The 25812-nt window shown below is 34.1% G+C and overlaps 2 long non-coding RNA genes across 4 annotated transcripts; one reads left to right on the plus strand and one right to left on the minus strand.

Moving 5' to 3' along the window:
• The first annotated feature begins 276 nt into the window (after nucleotides 1-276).
• LOC116182223 lies at nucleotides 277-22837 on the plus strand. 3 transcript variants are annotated; one of them, XR_004147455.1, is made up of 8 exons: nucleotides 277-320; nucleotides 383-529; nucleotides 3908-4011; nucleotides 6856-6979; nucleotides 9811-9944; nucleotides 14307-14437; nucleotides 21300-21397; nucleotides 21444-22837. It is a non-coding gene; the product is annotated as an uncharacterized LOC116182223 (long non-coding RNA). The 3 variants fall into 3 exon arrangements; XR_004147453.1 differs by having other exon boundaries at nucleotides 21447-22837; XR_004147454.1 differs by lacking the exon at nucleotides 9811-9944 and having other exon boundaries at nucleotides 21447-22837.
• A 1330-nt stretch (nucleotides 22838-24167) lies between these two features.
• On the minus strand, nucleotides 24168-25262 carry LOC116182222. The gene is made up of 3 exons (XR_004147452.1): nucleotides 25156-25262; nucleotides 24586-25063; nucleotides 24168-24534 (listed from the first exon to the last, which is right to left on the minus strand). It is a non-coding gene; the product is annotated as an uncharacterized LOC116182222 (long non-coding RNA).
• Between the last annotated feature and the right edge of the window lie 550 nt (nucleotides 25263-25812).

The raw sequence follows: 25812 nt of genomic DNA on the forward strand, positions 1-25812 counted from the left end.
GGAAACATTCATTGTAAAACAAAGTATTTCTATTTCTATGTACCATTTATACAAGTAAAAACAGTATTTTCATATAAAAATATTCACACATTCATTTATATCTGAACGTAATCATTCTCCTCTGCCGATTCCACTTCTTCAGGCTCTTCGACGTCCTCTAGTAGTAGTGGGTCGTCTGAAATTACCGACTCGTAGTTCTCCTCGTCTTCCGCTTTACCTGCATGGGCACCCTGAAGAGACGACGTGGCATTTAGGCACGATGTTCCATGACACTGGACGCAGAGTTCGTTACACTTCAGATCTACAACAAGAAGCATTAGGTATGTCAAAAAAAATTTTATAATTATGTGTACGAATGTAATATTCTCTCGTGTGTCCTAAGTGTCCGGTGGAGAAGGTTTACCTGATGACCTGCAAGCAGTCATGCAACCACGTTCACAGCCACGCATGAAATAAGTTTGAGGTGACTCCTGACGCCTATCACAACGACTTCGGATCGAGCCCCTATATGTATCCCGGATCTTAGCAGGTACCGCTTTTGTTCAAATGCTTTTTTAGTCTGCACTATCCTGGATTTTATATCTTCCTTGCTACGATTATCTATCTTGCTACTGCTACCTAAATAGCAAAATTCCTTTATATAATAAAGTGTCGTTTCCTATTCGGATCTTTATCATTTTCCTATCCTCTCTTTTGGCGCATTTCATACCTTTTGTTGTTTCCTTGTTGATTTTCATACTGTAGTGTCTAGATAGTATTCCCTCCATACCGTTTAATCCTGTTTCTAGATCCCTTCCCCTTTCTACTAGTATTACTATGTCATCCGCGTATCTCAGCATATGTATTGTTTTGCCCTACACTTTGACCCCTAAGTGAAAATCTCGCCTTACTCTATTTTTATCCCTGCCTCTATGTGAAGCTTAAATATTGCTAACCCTCCTCTGCACCTCACCCTCTACGTTAATCACCGCGTTCTGTTCCTTGTAGAGCTTGTAAATTACCCTCCTATCTTTATATATATATTTATATATCCCTGCCTCCTTCACTATCCTAAGTATTCCAATTGACCCTATCGAATGCTTTTTCTAAATCTACGAAAGCCATGTAAGTTTTTCCTACTCTAGCACGTGCCACTATTTTTCCTAAAACCGAACTGACCATCTGCCAGTCTCCCTAACGGGATCATAATCATTTGTCTATCCAGCACCTTTGTCCTTGAGTTTTGCCGATACTGCAACTGCTCCTGTTGCTTTCCCTACTTTAAGGTTCTTTTAAGGTCGAACTCTGCCCTGGTACACTAAACCCTAGTTCTTCCTCTGTGACGTTTGGTTACTCTAATTCTGCTAACGGTTCTTCCGCCCTAAGAAACAGTATTATTTACATCAAATTCGTTAAACTTATGGTATTCGAAATGAGAGAAATCAATGACCCTAAATTACGCATCCTAAATGACATAACGTTTTCGCTTATCAAATAACTTGCCTTTTAAAACCACCCAATTGCTCTTATCTAACACGCAAAGGAGTTAACCTTGGATTCATTTATTACTTTCCTATAATGCACATAAACTATTCGACCGTCTTCGAGGCATGTTGGTCCTGCTTTTGTACGGGTACGTGTTTGCATTTTAACTTGTATCGTTGTATTTATCAATGCTTGTTAATCCTCTAATGAATTTTCTCCATGTAAGTACGTATGTTATTTTCGAAAAACTAAAATCCCAATTCAGTTTGTTAACTAACAGTATCCCATTCGTTTTTAATTTGAGCGTTGTTCATGATCATTCAGAATCTAGGGGTTGGTCACGACTTACTTATCATTTCCTTCATTGCCTAACAATTGCCACCGTTTTCCTTAATTTCCCGCATTTCTAGCATTGCCTGAAATTTCCCTAAATTTACACTAAATTTCTCTGAATTAACGTTAAATTAGTAACATTACTTCCCTATAGAAACTTTTTATTTCCTTAAAATGTTCTCTAGATTTTCTCAGACTTTCCTCTAGATTTCCTCAATGTTTCTTAATATTTCCCCAAAATTTCCTCATTCCTTTGAAATTTCCTCCTATTTTCTCAACATTTCCCCAAAATTTCCTCTAATTTGCCAAAAATTTATTTCATTGCGCCTATACCCGCCTTAAACTTATGCTTGAAGCACATTTTCTTTATCTTCAAGGGTACCACTTATAAACAATTTAGTGGTTTTTAATAATTACAATTAATTTTACTGTACATAAAGGACATTTACAAAACCCTTTACCACAGAATCATTCATTACAATTCCTTCCATCCCTGAGAATTTAAATTTCCTTGCTGTAGACTTTTTGTTAATCCTTAAGTTCCCATAAGTTTCAAGTTTGTCATTGGATATCAAAACGTATAGTTGAAGTTCAATGTTATCATTGCCTCCCAGAATCCGTCTCTACCATTGTCTAACTCTTATTAATCTTTCTTCGTTTCGCTTCTGTACCCTAAACTCAAACTGACCCCCAAATCTTTACAAATAGTTTAACTTAAATAGTTCCTTTCCTTATAACCACAATCTTATCCTTACTAAAGATACCCCTCTAGAACGTGCAAATCAATTTAAATTAGCCTGTCCTCAATGTTTAGTCAAATTCGCCGCAAACTTTCCCATTTTCATTAAAAAAATTTTCTCGTTTCCATGTTTTAGAAAGTTTTATAATTTTAGACTATTTACAACAAATTCGTTAAACGTATGATCTTCGAAATGAGAGAAATCAATGACCCTAAATTACGCATCCTAAATGAAATCACGTTTTCGCTTATCAAATAACTTGCCTTTTAAAATCACCCAATTGCTCTTATCTAACATGCAAAGGTGTTAACCTTGCATTCATTTATTACTTTCCTATAATACACACAAACTATTCGACCGTCTTCGAGGCATGTTGGTCCTGCTTTTGTACGGGTACGTGTTTGCATTTTAACTTGTATCATTGTATTTATTTATAATCCTAGTATTAATTAATCCTCCAATGAATTTTCTCCATGTAAGTACGTATGTTATTTTCGAAAAACTAAAATCCCATATATTTAGATTCAGTTTGTTAAGTAGTGTCCCATTTCGTTTTTAATTTGAGCGTTGTTCATTATCATTCAGAATCTATAGGGGTTGGTCACGACTTACTTATGATTTCCTTCATTGCCTAACAATTGCCACCGTTTCCTTAATTTCCCGCATTTCTGGCATTGTCTTAAATTTCCCTAAATAAACTTGTATCATTGTAGTTATCAATGCTTGTATTAATTAATCCTCCAATGAATTTTCTCCTTGTAAGTACGTAAGTTATTTTCGAAAAACTAAAATCCCATATATTTAAATTCAGTTTGTTAACTAACAGTATCCCATTCGTTTTTAATTTGAGCGTTGTTCATGATCATTCAGAATCTAGGGGTCAATTGCCACCGTTTACCTTAATTTCCCGCACTTTTAGCATTGTCTTAAATTTCCTTAAATTTACACTAAATTTCTCTGAATTAACGTGAAATAAGTAACATTACTTCCCTATAGACATCTTTTATCTCCTTAAAATTTTCTCTAGATTTTCTCAGACTTTCCTCTAGATTTCCTCAATATTTCTTAATATTTCCCTAAAATTTCCTCATTCCTTTGAAATTTCCTCCTAGTTTCTCAACATTTCCCGAAAATTTCCTCTAATTTCCTTCAGTTCCTACATATTTCTCAGATATTTCCTCAAAATTTCCTATATGAGGGACAGGAATTGCGCTCGTGATCAAACTTTCGTCCAGAATCGTGCAAAACTAATCCAGCCGAAATTATTTTAATGTGTTCTAGATACAATAAATGATAAGTTTTATGATATAAAACAGTCTTCTTCTCAAGTAGGTACCTACTCAGTTATTAACCAATCTATTCTTTTTCAGACGTATCTGTTCCACCGTTATTATGGATGGATTTTCCAAGTATGTACATCATTTCCTTGAGGAATGGCACAAGTGGATCATTGACATCCATTCTTGAACAACTGGTAGGTGTTTACTTATTTTTGCTCATTTATTGCTACCGTTTTCTCCATCTGTTGAAACTTAGAATTTTATAATCTCTCCTCGTATTTGCGAAAAACTGTAAAACTGTAGATGACCTTTCTCTTCTGGTTAGAGGGGGCTGCGTGCGGCCTCCCATACTTTTAAAATTATAACTTAATTGTCGAAAGTCTGGACTTATCGAGACGTACATACAGGAACTTTGTGGGGGATCTCCACAAATACTAAGCTCAAGGATAAAAATTTAATAATATGCAGTAAACCAGAGTTGAAACTTTCATCCATTCTCAGATTTTGAAGTTTCCCAAATTATTGGTGCCAGCTTCTTTCATTCGGCGAAATAAAAGTAAAAAGTAAACCCTTAATTTAATTAGCGAAACTAAATCAGGGATTCATTTTAAACTTATTTTGATAGGCTGTCCATGACTGAAATCCATCCTCTGCAAAACATCTTTCAGTTTTAACTTTTCATTGTTCTGTTTTATTATAAGGGCACTTTAAAGCCTTATGGAGAAACACATGACTTACTAAACTCTAAATTTATATAAACAAATTTTCTTCAAGAAACTTAGTAACACAAAGAAGCCTATCAATTTAAATTTATAAATAAATAATAAAAGAAGTTTTAAAAGCATTTAGGGGTTTCCAAGAAAAACAACCTTCTACAAGAAGATTTGGTGTGTTTCTAATGCCAAAACTCAAAATCCTCTATATAGTTTTTCTTTGTTATCAAGTGGCACCTAAAAGTATTAGAAAAACTTTCAGAGCTCTTGAGGATTTTTTTAATGAATGCCTTTTCTTTCATTCAGTTATTTATTTACACTCTTGAGAAGCGAGTTTTTTTCTGGGCAAAACGTTTAGAAACAATAATGCGCGTTACATCGATATAAAGCTAATCGAAAATGCTATTAATTACAGGGTGTTACTTTTTTCCGGTCCATATAAAAATATTGATTATGGTTTCTTAAAAACGAAACGCAATAAAAATCTGTGGGCACCATCGAGTATTTAAAACATCATTTTACTAAGCCCTAAAATACTCAACGTCTTTATAATTTAACCTACTGTATCACGGTTTCCGATTGAGGACTAACTGTTTTCTTTTGCAAGACCCTGTTTAAAAATCTCCTGAACTACTAAAAATTACATCAAACCCCATTCCATGTATTCCATTAACACAATTTAACCTTCCATACAGACAATCTTTTTTGTTACATTCTCTTCTTCTATTGACGCCAAATTGCCAAAAAATTATTTCATTACGCCGATACCCGCCTTAAACTTATGCTTGAAGCACATTTTCTTTATCTTCAAGGGTACCACTTATAAACAATTTAGTGTTTTTTAATAATTACATTTAATTGTACTGTACATAAAGGACATTTACAAAACCCTTTACCACAGCAACATTCATCACAATTCCTTCCATCCCTGAAAATTTAAATTTCCTTGCTGTAGACTTTTTGTTAATCCCATAAGTTTCAAATTTGTCATTGGATATCATAACGTAGGTATAGTTGAAGTTCAATTAATCATTGCCTCTCAGAATCCGTCTCTACCATTGTCTAACTCTTATTAATCTTTCTTCGTTTCGCTTCTGTACCCTAAACTCAAACTGACCCCCAAATCATTACAAACAGTTTAACTTAAATCGTTCCTTTCCTTATAACCACAATCTTATCCGTACTAAAGATACCCCTCTAGAACGTGCAAATCAATTTAAATTAGCTTGTCATCAATGTTTAGTCAAATTCGCCGTAAACTTTTTCCATTTTCATTAATAAAATTTTCTCGTTTCCATGTTTTAGAAAGTTTTATAATTTTAGACTATTTACAACAAATTCGTTAAACGTATGATCTTCGAAATGAGAGAAATCAATGACCCTAAATTACGCATCCTAAATGAAATCACGTTTTCGCTTATCAAATAACTTGCCTTTTAAAACCACCCAATTGCTCTTATCTAACACGCAAAGGTGTTAACCTTGCATTCATTTATTACTTTACTTTCCTATAATACACACAAACTATTCGACCGTCTTCGAGGCATGTTGGTCCTGCTTTTGTACGGGTACGTGTTTGCATTTTAACTTGTATCATTGTAGTTATCAATGCTTGTATTAATTAATCCTCCAATGAATTTTCTCCTTGTAAGTACGTATGTTATTTTCGAAAAACTAAAATCCCATATATTTAAATTCAGTTTGTTAACTAACAGTATCCCATTCGTTTTTAATTTGAGCGTTGTTCATGATCATTCAGAATCTAGGGGTTGGTCACGACTTATTTATGATTTCCTTCATTGCCTAACAATTGCCACCATTTTCCTTAATTGTCCGCATTTCTAGCATTGTCTTAAATTTCCCTAAATTTACACTAAATTTATCTGAATTAACGTGAAATAAGTACTAACATTACTTCCCTATAGAAACCTTTTATTTCCTTAAAATTTTCTCTAGATTTACTCTTACTACTACTCTAATTTTCTCAGACTTTCCTCTAGATTTCCTCAATATTTCTTTATACTTCCCTAAAATTTCCTCATTCCTTTGAAATTTCCTCCTATTTTCTCAACATTTCCCGAAAATTTCCTCTAATTTCGTTCAGTTTCTACATACTTCCCAGATATTTTCTCAAAATTTTCTATATGAGGGACAAGAATTATTGCGCTCGTGATCAAACTTTCGTCCAAAATCGTGCAAAACTATACCGACCGAAATTGTTTTAAAGTGTTCTAGGTACAATAAATGATCAATTTTATGATATAAAACTTGTCTTCTTCTCAAGTAGGTACCTACTCAGTTATTAACCTATCTATTGCTTTTCAGACGGGAGGAATAAAGTGCATCACCATATCGTATCTGTTCCACCGTTATCATGGATGGAACATTTTCCAGTATTACCTTGAGGAATGGCACACGTGGATCATTGATATGCATTGTTGAATAACTGGTAGGTGTTTACTTATTTTTGCTTACTTATTGCTACTGTTTTCTCCGTCTGTTGAAACTTAGAATTTTATAATCTCTCCTCGTATACATCCTGGATCTGACAGAAGAAAAATCCTAATATTAACTTCACAAATCGCCTAATCTCAACTTCCCAAACATTCCAAAGAATTTACAATTTTCAGTTTTGAAAATAAGTCCTGTTTCCTATAAAAAGTTGCGTAGTACAGCTATTTTCAATTAGTTTAAGGATTTGAAAAATGCTTGGACCCATCAATTTTAGGTGAAAGATAATTTCACGGTAAAGTTAGTTTCACGATTATTTTACTCCAGAAACAATGTAGGAGGTTAAAATGTTAATAAATACAATATCCATCTAGATTCTATTGCAGCTGTAGAGCTACTAACTTTGTATCTCTTAGTTTTACGAGATTCCCTTAGTGAAAATTAAAAAACCTCACCCTGCATAATGCTTTTTTTTTAATTTCTGTAAGACAAAAACTGTTTGGCCAAATTTGCCGCCCCGTAAATCTGCTGCCCTAGGCTCCTTGCTATTTAGCCTGCTGGTAAATCGGTCACTGATACAGGGTGTCAAATGACAAATAATTAAAATGGATGTTTAAGATTTTATGTGAATGGACACGTTCATACGAAAAATTAGCTACACAGATCAGTTTATTGTGTATTAAAATAGTTATTTATGTACTCGTATTAAGGGCATAATAGTGATGTTTATATTCTCGAGGGCGACGAGTTAAAAAGCTCGAGGGCCTATGGCCCGAGAGCTTTTTAGTCGCCCGAGAGTATAGATATCAGTTTAGGTTAGTAAGACATAAAAATATATACAGGATCTTCTATTAAAAAATCAGTAGGTGAAAGTTCCCATTAAACCAGAAGTAGGTACTTAATAAAAAATGACATTCTTTGTTCTATGTAGCATACGCATATCAAATTCGACAAAGATTGATTTGCAGATAGCGGAGATAATTAAGCGTTCCGGGACTTTTGGTGTACCCCGTATAAGGAAACTTCCATTTCAAAACATTTAGGAGAGGTGTTTTGAATTAATTTTTTCGCAGAAATATTTGAACGATTTGCGAAAAACTGTATATAGATTACCTTTCTCTTCTGGTTAGGGGGCTGCGTGCGGCCTTATTAACGAATAATAACTTAATTGTCGAAAGTCTAGGCTTACCATGACGTACAGGCACTTTGTGGGGGATCTCCACAAGTACTCAGCTCAAGAATAAGAATTTAATGTGTAGTAAACCAGAGTTCAAACTTTCATCCATTCTCAGATTTTGAAGTTTCCCAAATTTATTGCTGCCAGATTCTTTCATTCGGCGAAATATAAGTAAAAAGTAAATCCTTAATTTAATTAGAGAAACTAAATCAGGGATTCATTTTAAACTTATTTTGATAGGCTGTCCATGACTGAAATCCATCCTCTGCAAAACATCTTTCACACTTTTCATCGTTCTCTTTTATTATAAGCCTTATTAGAGGCCTTATTAGAGAAACACATGACCGGACAAACTAACAATTTATATAAAAAAATTTTCTCCAGGAAACTTAGTAAGACAAATTCATATAAAAATATGAAGTTGATCATTGTTTCTCAAAAACGAAATGTCGTAATAACTCTTTTATCTTTCTTCGTTTCGCTTCTGTACCCTAAACTCAAACTGACCCCCAAATCTTTACAAATAGTTTAACTTAAATAGTTCCTTTCCTTATAACCACAATCTTATCCGTACTAAAGATATCCCTTAGAACGTTCAAATCTATTTTAAGCTTGTCCTTAATGTTTAGTCAAATTCGCCGTAAACTTTGCCATTTTCATTATAAAAATTTTCTCGATCCCTATTTTAGAAACAGTATTATTTACAACAAATTCGTTAAACGTATGATCTTCGAAATGAGAGAAATCAATGACCCTAAATTACGCATCCTAAATGACATCACATTTTCGCTTATCAAATAACTTGCCTTTTAAAACCACCCAATTGCTCTTATCTAACACGCAAAGGTGTTAACCTTGCATTCATTTATTACTTTCCTATAATACACACAAACTATTCGACCGTCTTCGAGGCATGTTGGTCCTGCTTTTGTACGGGTACGTGTTTGCATTTTAACTTGTATCATTGTATTTATCAATGCTTGTATTAATTAATCCTCTAATGAATTTTCTCCGACGTATGTTATTTTCGAAAAACTAAAATCCCATATATTTAAATTCAGTTTTTTAACTAACAGTATCCCATTCGTTTTTAATTTGAGCGTTGTTCATTATTATTCAGAATCTAGGGGTTGGTCACGACTTATTTATGGTTTCCTTCATTGCCTGACAATTGCCACCGTTTTCCTTAATTTCCCGCATTTCTAGCATTGTCTGAAATTTCCCTAAATTTACACTAAATTTCTCTGAATTAACGTGAAATAAGTAACATTACTTCCCTATAGAAACCTTTTATTTCCTTAAAATTTTCTCTAGATTTTCTCAGACTTTCCTTTAGATTTCCTCAATATTTGTTAATAATTCCCTAAAATTTCCTTTGAAATTTCCTCCTATTTTCTCAAAATTTCCCGAAAATTTCCTCTAATTTTGTTCAGTTCCTACATATTTCCCAGATATTTTCTCAAAATTTTCTATATGAGGGACAAGAATTATTGCGCTCGTGATCAAACTTTCGTCCAGAATCGTGCAAAACTAAACCAGCCGAAATTGTTTTAAAGTGTTCTAGTTACAATAAATAAGTTTTATGATATAAAACAGTCTTCTTCTCAAGTAGGGGTACCTACTCAGTTCTTAACCTACCTATTCTTTTTCAGACGGGAGGAGTAAAGTGCATCACCATATCGTATCTATTCCACCGTTATCATGGATGGAACATTTTCCAAGTATGTACGTCATTACCTTGAGGAATGGCACACGTGGATCATTGACATGCATTCTTGAACAACTGGTAGGTGTTTACTTACTTTTGCTTACTTATTGCTACCGTTTTCTCTGTCTGTAGAAACTTAGAAATTTATAATCTCTCCTCGTATACTTACATCCTGGATCTGACAGAAGAAAAATCCTAATATTGACTTCCCAAATCGCCTATTCTCAACTTCCCAAACATTCCAAAGAGTTTATTATACAGCTTTTGATTAACACCTGAAATAAATCTAGATCGCACAAAGGATTCGAATAATAACACAATTTTGACGATGACAAAAATTTATTCCGAAACACATAAAATTAATACAAAGTCTCTGAAAGAAAGGCTACCTTGCAAAGCTCATTTGGACATAATACTCCGCAAGCAGGCGGTTCATAATTCAAAATTTTAAAAAATCTTAAATTACTTAGTTTTTTTTCTTTAGTGATCCAAATAATCTGGTCGTACAAGGTTTATTAAAGACACAAAACCACTCGCTGATATCTTCGGAAACTTTTTTTTTATTAAACTGGATCTGGATAAATAAGATGAGAAATTTTCGGGGGCTGCCGAAGAATATTAGCCTGATCTTTACAATTTTCAGTTTTGAAAATAAGTACGGTTTCCTATAAAAAGTTGCGTAGTACAGCTATTTTCAATTAGTTTAAGGTAAATATTTGAAAAATGCTTGGACCCATCAATTTTAGGTGAAAGATAATTTCACGGTAAAGTTAGTTTCACGATTATTTTACTCCAGAAACAATGTAGGAGGTTAAAAGTTTAATAAATAATATAATACAATATCCCTCTAGATTCTATTGCTGCTGTAGAGCTACTAACTTTGTATCTCTTACGGTTTACGAGATTCCCATAGTGAAAATTAAAAAACCTCACCCTGCATAATGATTTTTTTTTTAAATTTCTGTAAGACAAAAACTTTTTGGCCAAATTTGCCGCCCCGTAAATCTGCTGCCCTAGGCTCCATGCTACTTAGCCTGCTGGTAAATCGGCCACTGATACAGGGTGTCAAATGACAAATAATTAAAATGGATATTTAAGATTTTATGTGAATGGACACGTTCATAAGAAATATTAGCTACACAGATCAGTTTATTGTGTAATAAAAAAATATATACAGGATCTTCTATTAAAAAATCAGTAGGTGAAAGTTCCCATTAAACCAGAAGTAGTTACTTAATAAAAAATGACATTCTTTGTTCTATGTAGCATACGCATATCAAATTTGACAAAGACTGATTTGCACATAGCGGAGATAATTAAGCGTTCCGGGACTTTTGGTGTATTCCGTATAAGGAAACTTCCATTTCAAAACACTTAGGAGAGGTGTTTTGAATTAATTTTTTCGCGGAACTATTTGAACGATTTGCGAAAAACTGTAAAACTATAGATGACCTTTCTCTTCTGGTTAGGGGGCTGCGTGGGGCCTCCCATACTTTTAAAATTATAACTTAATTGTCGAAAGTCTGGACTTATCATGACGTACAGGAACTTTGTGGGGGATCTCCACAAATACTAAGCTCAAGGATAAAAATTTAATAATATGCAGTAAACCAGAGTTGAAACTTTCATCCATTCTCAGATTTTGAAGTTTCCCAAATTATTGGTGCCAGCTTCTTTCATTCGGCGAAATAAAAGTAAAAAGTAAACCCTTAATTTAATTAGCGAAACTAAATCAGGGATTCATTTTAAACTTATTTTGATAGGCTGTCCATGACTGAAATCCATCCTCCGCAAAACATCTTTCAGTTTTAACTTTTCATCGTTCTCTTTTATTATAAGCCTTATTAGAGAAACACATGAACGAACAAACTCAAAATTTATATAAAAAAATTTTCTCTAAGAAACTTAGTAAGACAAAGAAGTCTATCAGTTTAAATATACGAGTACAAATGAATAAATGAAACAAGTTTTAGAAGCATTTAGGAGTTTCCAAGAAAAACAACCCTCTACCTACAAGAAGATTTGGTGTATTTCTAATGCTAAAAGTCAAAATCCTCTAAGGTTTTTGTTTGTTATCAAGTGGCACCTAAAAGCAATAGAAAAACTTTCAGAGGTCTTGAGGATTTTTTTAATGACTGCCTTGTCTTTCAGTTATTTATTTACACTCTTGAGAAGCGAGTTTTGTTCTGGGCAAAATGTTTGGAAACTATAATGTGCGTTACATCGATATAAAGCTAATCGAAAATGCTCTTAATTACAGGGTGTTACTTTTTTCCGGTCCATATAACAATATTGATGATGGTTTCTCAAAAACGAAATGTCGTAATAAAAATCTGTGGGCACCATCGAGTATTTAAAACACCATTTTACTAAGCCCTAAAATACTCAACGTCTTTATAATTTAACCGACTGTATCACGGTTTCCGATTGAGGACTAACTGTTTTCTTTTGCAAGGCCCTGTTTAAAAATCTCCTGAACTACTACAAATTACATCAAACCCCATTCCATGTATTCCATTAACACAATTTAACCTTCCATACAGACAATCTTTTTTGCTACATTCTCTTCCTCTATTGACGCTAAATTGCCAAAAATTTATTTCATTACGCTGATACTCGCCTTAAACTTATGCTTGAAGCACATTTTCTTTATCTTCAAGGGTACCACTTATAAACAATTTAGTGGTTTTTAATAATTACAATTAGGTAATTTTACTGTAAATAAAGGACATTTACAAAACCCTTTACCACAGCATCATTCATTGCAATTCCTTCCACCCCTGAAAATTTAAATATCCTTGCTGTAGACTTTTTGTTAATCCCATAAGTTTCAAATTTGTCATTGGATATCATAACGTATAGTTGAAGTTCAATGTTATCATTGCCTCCCAGAATCCGTCTCTACCATTGTCTAACTCTTATTAATCTTTCTTCGTTTCGCTTCTGTACCCTAAACTCAAACTGACCCCCAAATCTTTACAAACAGTTTAACTTAAATAGTTCCTTTCTTTATAACCACAATCTTATCCGTACTAATGATACCCCTCTAGAACGTGAAAATCTATTTAAATTAGCTTGTCCTCAACGTTTAGTCAAATTCGCCGTAAACTTGCCCATTTTCATTATAAAAATTTGCTCGTTCCCTATTTTAGAAACAGTATTATTTACAACAAATTCGTTAAACGTATGATCTTCGAAATGAGAGAAATCAATGACCCTAAATTACGCATCCTAAATGACATCACGTTTTCGCTTATCAAATAACTTGCCTTTTAAAACCACCCAATTGCTCTTATCTAACACGCAAAGGTGTTAACCTTGCATTCATTTATTACTTTCCTATAATACACACAAACTATTCGACCGTCTTCGAGGCATGTTGGTCCTGCTGTTGTACGGGTAGGGGGGTAGGTACGTGTTTGCATTTTAACTTGTATCATTGTATTTATCAATGCTTGTATTAATTAATCCTCCAATGAATTTTCTCCATGTATGTTATTTTCGAAAAACTAACATCCCATATATTTAAATTCAGTTTGTTAACTAACAGTATCCCATTCGTTTTTAATTTGAGCGTTGTCCATGATCATTCAGAATCTAGGGGTTGGTCACGACTTATTTATGGTTTCCTTCATTGCCTAACAATTGCTACCGTTTTCCTTAATTTCCCGCATTTCTAACATTGTCTGAAATTTCCCTAAATTTACACTAAATTTATCTGAATTAACGTGAAATAAGTACTAACATTACTTCCCTATAGAAACCTTTTATTTCCTTAAAATTTTCTCTAGATTTTCTCTGACTTTCATCTAGATTTCCTCAATATTTCTTAATATGTCCTTAAAATTTCCTCATTCCTTTGAAATTTCCTCCGCTTTTCTCAAAATTTCCCGAAAATTTCCTCTAATTTCGTTCAGTTCCTACATATTTCTCAGATATTTCGGCAAAATTTTATATGCGGGACATGAATTTATTGCGCTCGTGATCAAACTTTCGTCCAGAATCGTGCAAAACTAAACCAGCCGAAATAAAATTTAAGTTTACTTTATCGCTTTGCCTATTTATTATCTATAGATGCAGCGTATAGTGCAGGTTTAAAATCACTTTGAATATATTCGTTTAACGCTTCACACGCCAGTCGCATAGTCAGTTTTGTTTTTAATCATTATTGTTATACGCTAATTTTGCACAATCCTTTGTTTCCAATCCTTTATTGGTGTATAGACTATATACCATCAAAGACAGAATATTTGGGGTAAGTCACTTTTCTTTTTTTTTATTATTTTTAAAATATTAATCAAAATTACAGTCCGCTTTTCGCTTTTGTTTAAAATCCTTAACAGTGTTCTAGATACAATAAATGATAAGTTTTATGATATAAAACAGTCTTCTTCTTAAGTAGGTACCTACGCAGTTTTTAACTTATCTATTCTTTTTCAGACGAGAGGAATAAAGTGCATCACCATATCGTATCTGTTCCACCGTTCTTATGGATGGATTTTCCAAGTATGTACGTCATTACCTTGAGGAATGGCACAAGTGGATCATTGACAAGCATTCTTGAACAACTGGTAGGTGTTTACTTATTTTCGCGTACTTATTGCTACCGATTTCTCCGTTGAAACTGGATCGCACAAAGGATTCGAATAATAACACAAGTTTGACGATGACAAAAATTTATTCCGAAACACATAAAAAAATTAATACAGAGTCTGAAAGAAAGAAAACCTTGTAAAGCTTATTTGGACATAATACCTCGCAGACGGTTCATAATTCAAAATTTTAAAAAATCTTAAATTATTTACAGTTTTTTGTCTTTACTGATCCAAATAATCTGGTCGTACAAAGTTTGTTAAAGACACAAAACCACTCGCGGTTATCTTTAAGAAACTTTTTTTTTGTTTAAACTGGATCTTGATAAATAAGATGAGAAATTCTCGGGGGCTGCCGAAGAATGTTAGCCTGATCTTTACAGTTTTCAGTTTTGAAAATAAGTACGGTTTCCTATAAAAAGTTGCGTAGTACAGCTATTTTCAATTAGTTTAAGGATTTGAAAAATGCTTGGACCCATCAATTTTAGGTGAAAGATAATTTCACGGTAAAGATAGTTTCACGATTATTTTGCTCCAGAAACAATTTAGGAGGTTAAAATTTGAAGTAATCATAATATAATATCCCTCTAGATGCTATTGCTGCTGTAGAGCTATAGCGATTCATTTTTTTAACCTCACTTGTCTTCAGAGTAACCTTAACGCTATTATGCAATATGTTTTTAGTATTAAATCCGTGGGTTATTTATACAGGGTGTAGCATCCCCCTCGGATTATAATTCCGTTGCCATAAAAGATACAGAAAAAAAGTCTTAGAGCAAAATTGTACCCAGTTACCGTCGCCATGTTTCTAAACTATGTTTGATCTCTGCTGTATTCCAGTGGCAACACCCCATATTTTATTGCACATTTGGAAAGTAGGCACTTGAAAAATACTTATTGTTTACGAGTATATAACATAATTATAGGTATCCCGAACTTTAACGATTTCGCTGTTGTAACCTTTTTTCTCAAAATTTGACAGTTTTTCGAATTTGTTTGAGATCTTCGCCAAATGGCGTATTTTTTAAATTGCAAATGGCACCCCTTAAACAAATTATAGCTCAAGACAGCCGAAACTACAAAATTTCCACTGATACAAACAAAACCACACATTCCATAAGAAAATATCAAAGAAAGGACAAGGCTGTAATGTGCAGGACCTCCATCTTGTTCGATTTGTCGTCGAGCGGCTACAGGTATATTTTTCAGGCTAAGTCGTCACGAAGGAACCCTAAATAGCGGTTACCGTCTAAAGAACCCAGAATGTGCTATTCCAGTATGCCACCCCAAACATTTATTGACCATCTTTGTTGGTGATGTGCAATTCTTATGGCATGCGAGTTTTCATCGGCGTAATAATGGAAGTTGTGGTAATTAACTGTGCCATTTTTATGGAACCTCGATTCATTCAATTCAAACACCCCACATGTTTTTGAAACGCGCGTTGATCGCTTCATCATGACAGACTTTGGTTCAGAACAGAACGTTTTTTTTTAAATTGGCATTTCGGTTTGGTTTTTCTCCGAGATTTTCTTGTGGAATGCGTGAATATATTAGTATCAGTGGCAATTTTGTAGTTTCGGCTATCCAGAGCTATAATTTGTTCAGGGGTATGCCATTTGAAGTTAAAAAAAAAAAAAATGACAGTGGAAGAGGTATGGGGTGCTGTAAAGTGTAAATCAGCATATGCATGATGAAAGCGCATTTTTGGTAAATGCACATCTACACTATAACAGAAAGCTTTTAGTGAAAATTTAAAGCCTCTAGCAATTGTAATTGCTGAGATCTCAGCCGGACAGCCAGCCAGCCAGGCATAACGAATATAATAGCGTTTTTTTTTTCAAAAATGCGCTAAAAATGTAAGTTTGTACACCACTAGACTACAGCACTCCCCTGGTGATCAAAAATGAAATATGTCCACGGTAATTGGGTACAATTTTTCTCTAAAACTTCTTTCTTTACCCCTTATGGTAATAATTTGTACAACTAGAGAAGACAGTTTTTGAACTTGAGAGCTGAAAAACACCTTTATCAATTTTTCCCAATCATTTTTTCAGAAACTAAAATCAAAATTGAAAAATTATCGTATGCACTAATGAAGTTTGATTCATAGCAATCTAGATACGGGCATGTTTCATTTTTAAATGTCATTATTAAGATTAACGCAGCAATTGTTTTTTACTTTCCTCACTAGAGAGAAAAATCACATTTTCTTCACCCTTTTTAGAGACGAAAGTAGTTGTTTCTAAAGTAGTCTCAGAACAAGAAACTATGATGCGAGAGGTTTTAGATGCTACACACTGTAACATAGTGAGTAACGATCGCCCATGATCGAATGTCTTTCCAATGACAGGTCACTTTGAAGATATTGATATGATAAGTGACCTTTATCACTTGATCGTATTTATCCAGGTTATTGGGTACCGAATACACTTCAAAAAATTATGATCATCCACCAAGCCTTTGTTAAGCCCCGTTACCAACTTTATTTAATAATTCGTTTACCTGTGTCATCAGTGTCATAATAATAGTAATAATAATAGACGAACGACGTACAGACGCACACTAACCGTTTATCCGTGCGATTAGTTAACCAGGCTAGACCTGAGTTCTCACAAGAAACATCGACCATAATAGGTAATAATAATAATTGGTCAGTAATGCAAAATTTGGAAACTTCAACGGTGCCTCCTTATGGTAGCGGTACTACAAGTGGAATTGATAGTATTCGTCAAGCCGTTCGAATTTTTCATAAAATGCCGTTTGTCTACATGTCTACTGGTCCCTTTCACTCAAAGAAGTGAGTAATATAAGAAATTAAATATTCGAAGTAACGCATGCCAATCACAACCGATGCCTATGAAGGCAAATAAAAACACTTTCCATCTTAAGGGAAAGACGTCAAACTACACTGTTTTACTTTGTGTAATTCTGTAAGTTTAGATCCAAAGAGATTAGTAGAGAGTTGTTTGCCTTAGAACAGTGGTTCTCAACACTGCGCCGCTTTAGTTAGGTTGAGTATTATGCTACTGCCCCAATGAAGTATAATTTTTTTAGGTATACATAATAGAAACCTCTACATCAATGGCTGGTTTGTGATTGTATTAAATAAATATTGTCTTTAATTTCTCCCCGTAAATAACCCCCCCCCTCCCGCGCCGGTTGAGAACCACTTTCTTAGGGTCATAAGTCTCCTGTTTCGTAATGTGCAAATGATAAAAGCGCTATTTAGTGGCGACAGGTTAAAACTGCATTTGTTATCAATCATGTGGGATCATTTGGACTCGAGCGTCGTTGTAACTATATGGACCAAACCTGGAGCCACGCATATATACTCCAGAAACACAGCAACAGTCACAGCAGTGCCTTAAGAGGGTAAGGTGATGGCGTCAGTTTGCGGATCGCGGGGTGGAGAAAAGGTAAACAAAATAAAAATTTTGGTTCTGTATCAATGTTATTCATTACTAAACAGGAGATTTATCAAACGACCCTCGTATATAGTGGTTTGTAGATTTGTTCGTATATTTTTCGATGCAGTGGTGTAAACATGGGGTGCAGGTACTGTGTGCCCTATTTTAGTTGAGACTGTATGTATCTCAGCTATTTTTAAAGATAGAGAATTGCGATTTTCGGGACTCTGTGCCCCTTTTTTGTGAACCAGAATCTATCTACTTCCGTTTGTTTCTAAGGTACACAGTGAAAACGAAAAGTTTATAATAATTTGAATAAATATACAAGTATAATATATAAAAAATAAAATAGAAATTAAAAAGTAATTATGCAAACACAGTTTTTCATATACTTAGTTAAATTAATGGTATCAACAAATACACTGTCAATTGTAAAATAACTGATTTTACTATGTATAATATCCAGTTTTCAAATAGGTACTTACTTTTCTCACAGTTTGGATACTACCTAATGGCGGAGCGTATAATATAAAACAATTTAATTTAAATGCTTTGGTAAAGAAAGTTGGCAGTGCGCATGCGCAAAATCAAATTTTGAAACTGATGTTAGATTTGCTTTTGAGGAAAATATACAAAAAGGTACAAACTGTCCAACTGATATATTTTTAATTTTTAGCCACAAAAACCTTGTTGTTTTTTACTGTACTGAATAGTACACCATGGGTTCATGGACATTTTGTTTTGTTTATTGTAGATGATACCATACAATAAAAATGGCATGTCATTTCAAATTTTTGTAAAATATGATACCACGGATTTATCTAAAACCACTGATTAAAGGAAACACCGTCTCGACACGTCAAAAGAAATGTCATAGGGGATAACTTTTTAACTCCCCCCCCTCTGCCCCCCAGGGTCATTTCCTTAAGAATTTTAAATGACAAGTGGTATCCAGTAGTAGCTAGTTTGAAAGGTCTTTTGTTTTGACGTTTGATTTTTTAAAATCGATTGATTCGTTTTCGAGCAAATTAGAAAAATCTTTATTTAATTATATATATAACCGACTTATCTTAATTTGTTCAGATAAAAAAGAAAAATAAATAAACACAACTTACCGAACAAACAAACGCAATAAATACAAGTAACGCAACGTGCACTACAAAGACAGGTCCACCCAATAAAGTTACACGCCCTAGCACAGTTAAAAAACACATTACTCTTTCTTCTCAGAAACACAGCACGTTATCACAACCCACTCGTACTCAACCCAAACGCAAAAACCCAACTCTACTCTACCACTCAACCTAGAAATAAACAGTAATATTTTCGTTTGTTTTTGTTTTCTATCTGAACAAATTAAGATAAATAAAGATTTAACTTTCTCGCAAAATAATTTAAAAAATCGACGTTAAGATTATTAAGGGTGTTGCATTAAAAAATACAAACTTTGGGTTAAATCTCAGAAAAGGTGGTCCAACATTTTTTGACTACGCCACTGGATTCTACGTAAAAATATCTAAAGTGAGCAGTTTTTCTATTTTACATGGTAAAGTAAGATAATATTATGAATAGTACCTAACATCTCAGAAAGTCAAACTTTTTGTTTTCACGCTGTATCTCGGAAACAAACGCAGCTAGAGACACTCCAATCACGTTTTTGATTTGTCCCTCGACGCGAAATAGTTTTTTAATTGTCGAAATTTCAATCCCAACACTGAAACTTTTTACTTGAACTTAAAATTTTCAACTTGCATGATTACTGATTAATTAACATTATCAGTAAAATTGAAATTTGAGTTACAACTCGGAAGTTTTTTTACATTTCGTGACATCTTGAAATATTGCTTTCCAGGCTTCGTAGCATTTCAGCCTCTATGTCTCTTTTTGAACAAAAATTCGGGTGCAGATCGAAATTAGTTTCTAAATTGATATTTGGGGCCAAATCGTCGACTTAAATTTTAACATTAATGCGACTGTCTTGTGATAACAATACTCAAAAATGGGCAATTGGGCACAATCCTCATTTGATTACGCCACTGTTTCGATATATTCAAAGATCTACCAATAGAGTTTTAAGGAGTACATGAAACTGAGAAGACGTTTTTTGATAGGAACGTTAATATGGTACTTACCTGAATATATATTTTTGAATTACCATGTATACAAACATTTGTAATACCAAACGTTCATTTTTATATAGTCTAATTATTTATATTTAATGGAAAAAGTGTTAAATATAGTTCCAAAAGTGCTTTTCCATACACAGCAACAATTGAACAAGGAATAGAATCAATTTTCAACGCCAGTCGAACATTTGATTCAAATTGTGTACGAGCTCAAACCAAGTAGACAGTACTTTCCCTTTTTATTTTATCTTTACAGCAGAAACTCCATTAACTGAAACTGTAGTAAACAAAGGAAAATTGAAGATTTTTTCAAAGGATTTCAATTAACAGTATTGACTTCTAAAAAAAGTAACGATTATATTTTACTGTATGTACAGTAATTGACAAAAGTAATGATTGCCCAATAGATAAACTTTGCAGTATAAGCAACCAACATTCCTATCATCTCGGGCTCCGTCGGTTACTTCAAGGAGGAGATACTTTAATTTGTTGGCTCGCACTTCCATGTTGCACAATATAAGCATATTTCTACATTTCTTATGCCTATTTCGCTTATCCGAAATATTGGTTATCCGAAACATCCCCAGTCCGCTTTGTTTCGGTTAACGGAGTTTCTACTGTATTGTAGTTGACAAAAGAATTAGAATTTACAATAATGTAATGAATTTTAAATGAGAAAATGTTTTGCATATTTGTTTTGGTCCAATACAATGTGACTAGGATTTTTCAGTCACGCTCGAAAATTACATGAAATTGTTTAAATTGTAACTTATAACGTTTGCAACATAAGGAAATCAGACTGCATTTGACAGTATTTTCTAATTTAAAGGTATAATTCAGGTAGCGTATCGATTTTGATCTTTATGGGATATTCAAAGTTTGCTCTTTATCTGAGCATCACACAATACATAACGGGTATTTATATAGGTAAAGCAAACAAAGGTAGGTTCCATACAACAAGCGATAACAAGGAGCAACTACAAGTCAACGAGTCAGTGAGAAAAAATCAACATCATTGGCCAACCAACGTCAAGGTAACATTTTCAATCCTATACATTGTAAAACATCAATACGTTTTATGCAATTTTACTTACCTGCATGTGTTTCAAGGTTTGCAAGGTCCTGGCCCTAAAAAGGGCCCTTTAAAATCTGAATTATAATTGGAGACCACGTTTCCGAAACTTTTTGTTAAACGTGTGTGTTGAGGAATTAAAAAACTCTGCCCACTTATAAATAAAAATTGATCTGTTGGAGGATTTTTTGACACCTTGCTTACCTTTTTTTCATTGCCTTTTTCTTTTATAGGTATATCACGATCCTGACTGGTCACGCAAGTATTAAGCCATTTGGGTCGAAGGAAATGCTAGCAAGTCTTGGTCTTCGCCTGGAAGTAGGATTGCTAGGTGTGTTTGACAAAAAACCGGACAACTTTTTAATATTGTTTATTAGCAGATACACATCACTGAAAAAGGATAAAGAAACCTCTTCAAAACATGGAGCTGTAGCTCGTCGTACGGTTAAAAAAAGTAAAAGGAACAGCTGGAATAACTACTTCAACAATCAACGAGATGACGCCTTCGGCCACGGTGTGGAACAAAGTCAGAGCCTCATCCGGAAATCGTCCTCTCCTCCATTGGCCTACAATAAAAGATTTGGCAGAAACATGTGCCTTAAACTCAAGTGACCTTATCGTTCATCGGAATAACCCTAACACCGAAACTGGTCCAAGTACGAAGCACCACGAGACAATACCTCAGCATGATATTATCAATGATTCGTTCACCTTTGGGAAACCTAAATGCCGCAACACCAGTCCAGGTTCGGACGGCATTCCGAATTCATTGATCAAGAATCCATCCTCTTAGCTGGAATATTTACAGAGAACATTCAACCATGGTTGGAATCCACACGCATTCCCCGATCATCGGAAGGAGGCCATCGTAATCCCGATCCACAAGGCGAATAATGATCGAGCACAAACTTCAATCTATCGACCAGTCTCACTTACGTGTAACCTGGGTAAGGCGCTTCGGGGGCGGCTAGGAAAGGAAGATCTGGACCACTGAAGTCCCCAACGTCATCATGTCACTGTTGTTCATAGCCTTTGTTGCGAATTTCCTCAACCGCCGACGTATTAGAGTGAAAAACAATGGAAGCTTGTCCGCAATAGTCTCTATTAATGGGCTACTCCAGGGATCTGTTTTCAGTGTCTCACTGTCAACCATGCTCTCAGAATTTTCAAATCATCTCTACGAGGACGACTTTTTGTTGACAATCTCAAGATTTCATGGTAATGGGAAATATCGAGCACACCTTCCATATTGTCCAGCCGAATAGATTATCGTCAGGAACCAAAAAACCCAGAGTAAGAATCTCCAGCTATATTTAAATAGACATCGACTCGATTAAAATCCACGGACTTACTTTTGACCAGAAGTTCACAATGGAAAATACATATCGAAGTACTGAAAAAGAAGTGCACCACTCTTCAGTCGGTTGGGAATTCCGCGCGCCACATCTGCCTAGGAGCATGCAAAACGACCCCAGTTAAAAGCTTACTAGTAGATGCAGAAGCTCTCCCCCTAGGTATCAAGAAAAAGAAACTGTGATAGGAAACGAATTTGGGGACCAAATTACAAAAGTTGCGACGACGATAGATGATCCGCTGGATGTACCTGTTCCACTACACGAAGGCAAAAGATTATCCACAATGAGACCGTGAGTTCTTGGAAACGCGTATGGCTACGAACATCCGCGGGTGGTTAGTATCAAGTATCAAGTATCAAGTATCAAGTATCAAGTATCAAGTATCAAGTATCAAGTATCAAGTATCAAGTATCAAGTATCAAGTATCAAGTATCAAGTATAAAGTATCAAGTATCAAGTATCAAGTATCAAGTATCAAGTATCAAGTATCAAGTATCAAGTATCAAGTATCAAGTATCAAGTATCAAGTCTCAAGTATCAAGTATCAAGTATCAAGTATCAAGTATCAAGTATCAAGTATCAAGTATCAAGTATCAAGTATCAAGTATCAAGTATCAAGTATCAAGTATCAAGTATCAAGTATCAAGTATCAAGTATCAAGTATCAAGTATCAAGTATCAAGTATCAAGTATCAAGTATCAAGTATCAAGTATCAAGTATCAAGTATCAAGTATCAAGTATCAAGTATCAAGTATCAAGTATCAAGTATCAAGTATCAAGTATCAAGTATCAAGTATCAAGTATCAAGTATCAAGTATCAAGTATCAAGTAAGTATCAAGTATCAAGTATCAAGTATCAAGTATCAAGTATCAAGTATCAAGTATCAAGTATCAAGTATCAAGTATCAAGTATCAAGTATCAAGTATCAAGTATCAAGTATCAAGTATCAAGTATCAAGTATCAAGTATCAAGTATCAAGTATCAAGTATCAAGTATCAAGTATCAAGTATCAAGTATCAAGTATCAAGTATCAAGTATCAAGTATCAAGTATCAAGTATCAAGTATCAAGTATCAAGTATCAAGTATCAAGTATCAAGTATCAAGTATCAAGTATCAAGTATCAAGTATCAAGTATCAAGTATCAAGTATCAAGTATCAAGTATCAAGTATCAAGTATCAAGTATCAAGTATCAAGTATCAAGTATCAAGTATCAAGTATCAAGTATCAAGTATCAAGTATCAAGTATCAAGTATCAAGTATCAAGTATCAAGTATCAAGTATCAAGTATCAAGTATCAAGTATCAAGTATCAAGTATCAAGTGAGAGAAGCTTATAAAAGATTTTAAAAGTGATTCAAAAAATTTAGGGGTGATTCAAAAAAGTGATTCAAAAAATTTAAGGGTGATTCAAAAAATTTAGGAGTGATTCAAAAAGTGATTCAAAAAATTTAGGAGTGATTCAAAAAAGTGATTCAAAAAATTTAGGAGTGATTCAAAAAAGTGATTCAAAAAATTTAGGAGTGATTCAAAAAAGTGATTCAAAAACATTTTTTTGATTTCTTTTAACTTTTTTGAATCACTTTTTTTTGAATTTCTTTTAACTTTTTTAAATTTCTTTTTACTTTTTTGAGTATCTTTTAACTTTATATGAAACACTTTTGTTGTATTTGAACGGGGCCAGAGAAGGAAACAAACATGTTACTCTACATAGCGTTTATTCCATACTGAATTTGTACAGCGAAGTCCGATATCAATTTTGGGAAAAACCCAATACATTACATTCGTCCACCTTAAATTTATTACATAAACCTACCCGGTGGTTTGATCTGTCTTCTCTCCCTACTTAATGCTAATGGTACATTGTCAATATCACTAATTACATCATGTGGTACCTGGGTGGTTATATATAGATGGAGTCTCTGAATTTGACATAGGAATGACGTTTCCAAATTTTATCAATTTCAGGAACTCTAACTATGCATGTACAATTACCACGGCGCTTTAAAACTAATCCCTGAATCCACACTGGTTTATTGGGTATTTTGAGCATCGCCCGGTTGCTTTACTTAAAAATTGTTTGAATTCGAGAGATTCAAATTGGATACCGTTGTCTGAAACTAACAGTTTAGGAAAGCATATCTTGCAAACGTGGTACACAGTACCTGAATTGTGGAACTACTGGTAATTGTAGTCAATGGAAAAACTTTGATCCACTTACTATGAGCGTCTAGAATTAAGAAAAAGTGTTTGCCAAGAAATGGTCCCATAAAGTCAACATGTAGTCTCTCCAAAGGAGAATTTGGCCAGTTCCATGGAGATAATTTTGCTTTTGAAGGTGACTTTTTATGTAATATACAGGATTGACAATCTGAAGTCCATCTCCAGTTACAATTTTTTAAGTAAACAATATAAGGGTATAACAGCGTTGCTAAATTACGAACAAAGACATTTTTTCAAACTCACTAGCATTTTCCTCGTCCATAAAATGCAGTTCGACTGTACCTTACTTTCAGACTTGCGGTGAGACGACCCTGGTGGATGTTGCGAAGATGATTTTACTGGACAAGCGGGTGCCAGACGTCCTTTCTTGTTGAAACGATGACAAGAATAGTCGCGGTACTTGCAACTTTTTTGAAATCCCTTAAAAATTCATTTGAATTCATTTTTAATTTTTTTGTAACTTTTCAATTTTTTTTATTGTATTTTAGTATTAAAAAATTGACTGGACTCACAACTTCTTTGTATTTTCCAGACATGGTTTCCTTACCGCACTTTTCGCCGTAAACTTCCACAGAGAAAAAGATGACCTCGAAGATGACGTTAGAACAATAAATAGTTATTTATGCAATGAGTGTATAAATGAGGCGTTTTATTGGTGAGTGAGATGTTTAGTCCACGAGCGCAGCGAGTGGACTAAATTTGAACGAACCAATAATCGCCGATTTATACATGAATTGCATACAACATTTTTTCGTCGACTTCACTGGGGTAGGTAATTTTAAATTCAACTACAAGAAATTACAAACGGAATTATGAGCTCCGACGATTTTTCACTAAATTACAGCTATTGTCGTTGCTATAGTAATGTGTTGTTTTACGCTGTACCGTCAGTCCTCGTAATCGCAGTGGAAGATTATGTTGCTTGCTCTGCTGCGGAGACGATTTTAACATTATATCCACTCAAATCAAAAGAAACTTATTGGAACGGTTTCGATCAGTTCGGCAATTGATGGAATACAATGAATTTGAAAAGAGATATTTCCGAAAATGTCACGTTGACATTTTACCTTGAAAAGGTATGTGAAATTAGAATGTAATTAATTCTTTTGCAACTGTACTAAAGTACGTGTATTAACAGTTAAAGATATGGAAAAGTTCATCTCTGTGGT

This window comes from Photinus pyralis, unplaced genomic scaffold, assembly GCF_008802855.1.
Source record: "Photinus pyralis isolate 1611_PpyrPB1 unplaced genomic scaffold, Ppyr1.3 Ppyr1.4_unclustered_Scaffold4307, whole genome shotgun sequence".
In the NCBI taxonomy this organism is placed as follows: Eukaryota; Metazoa; Arthropoda; class Insecta; order Coleoptera; family Lampyridae; genus Photinus; species Photinus pyralis.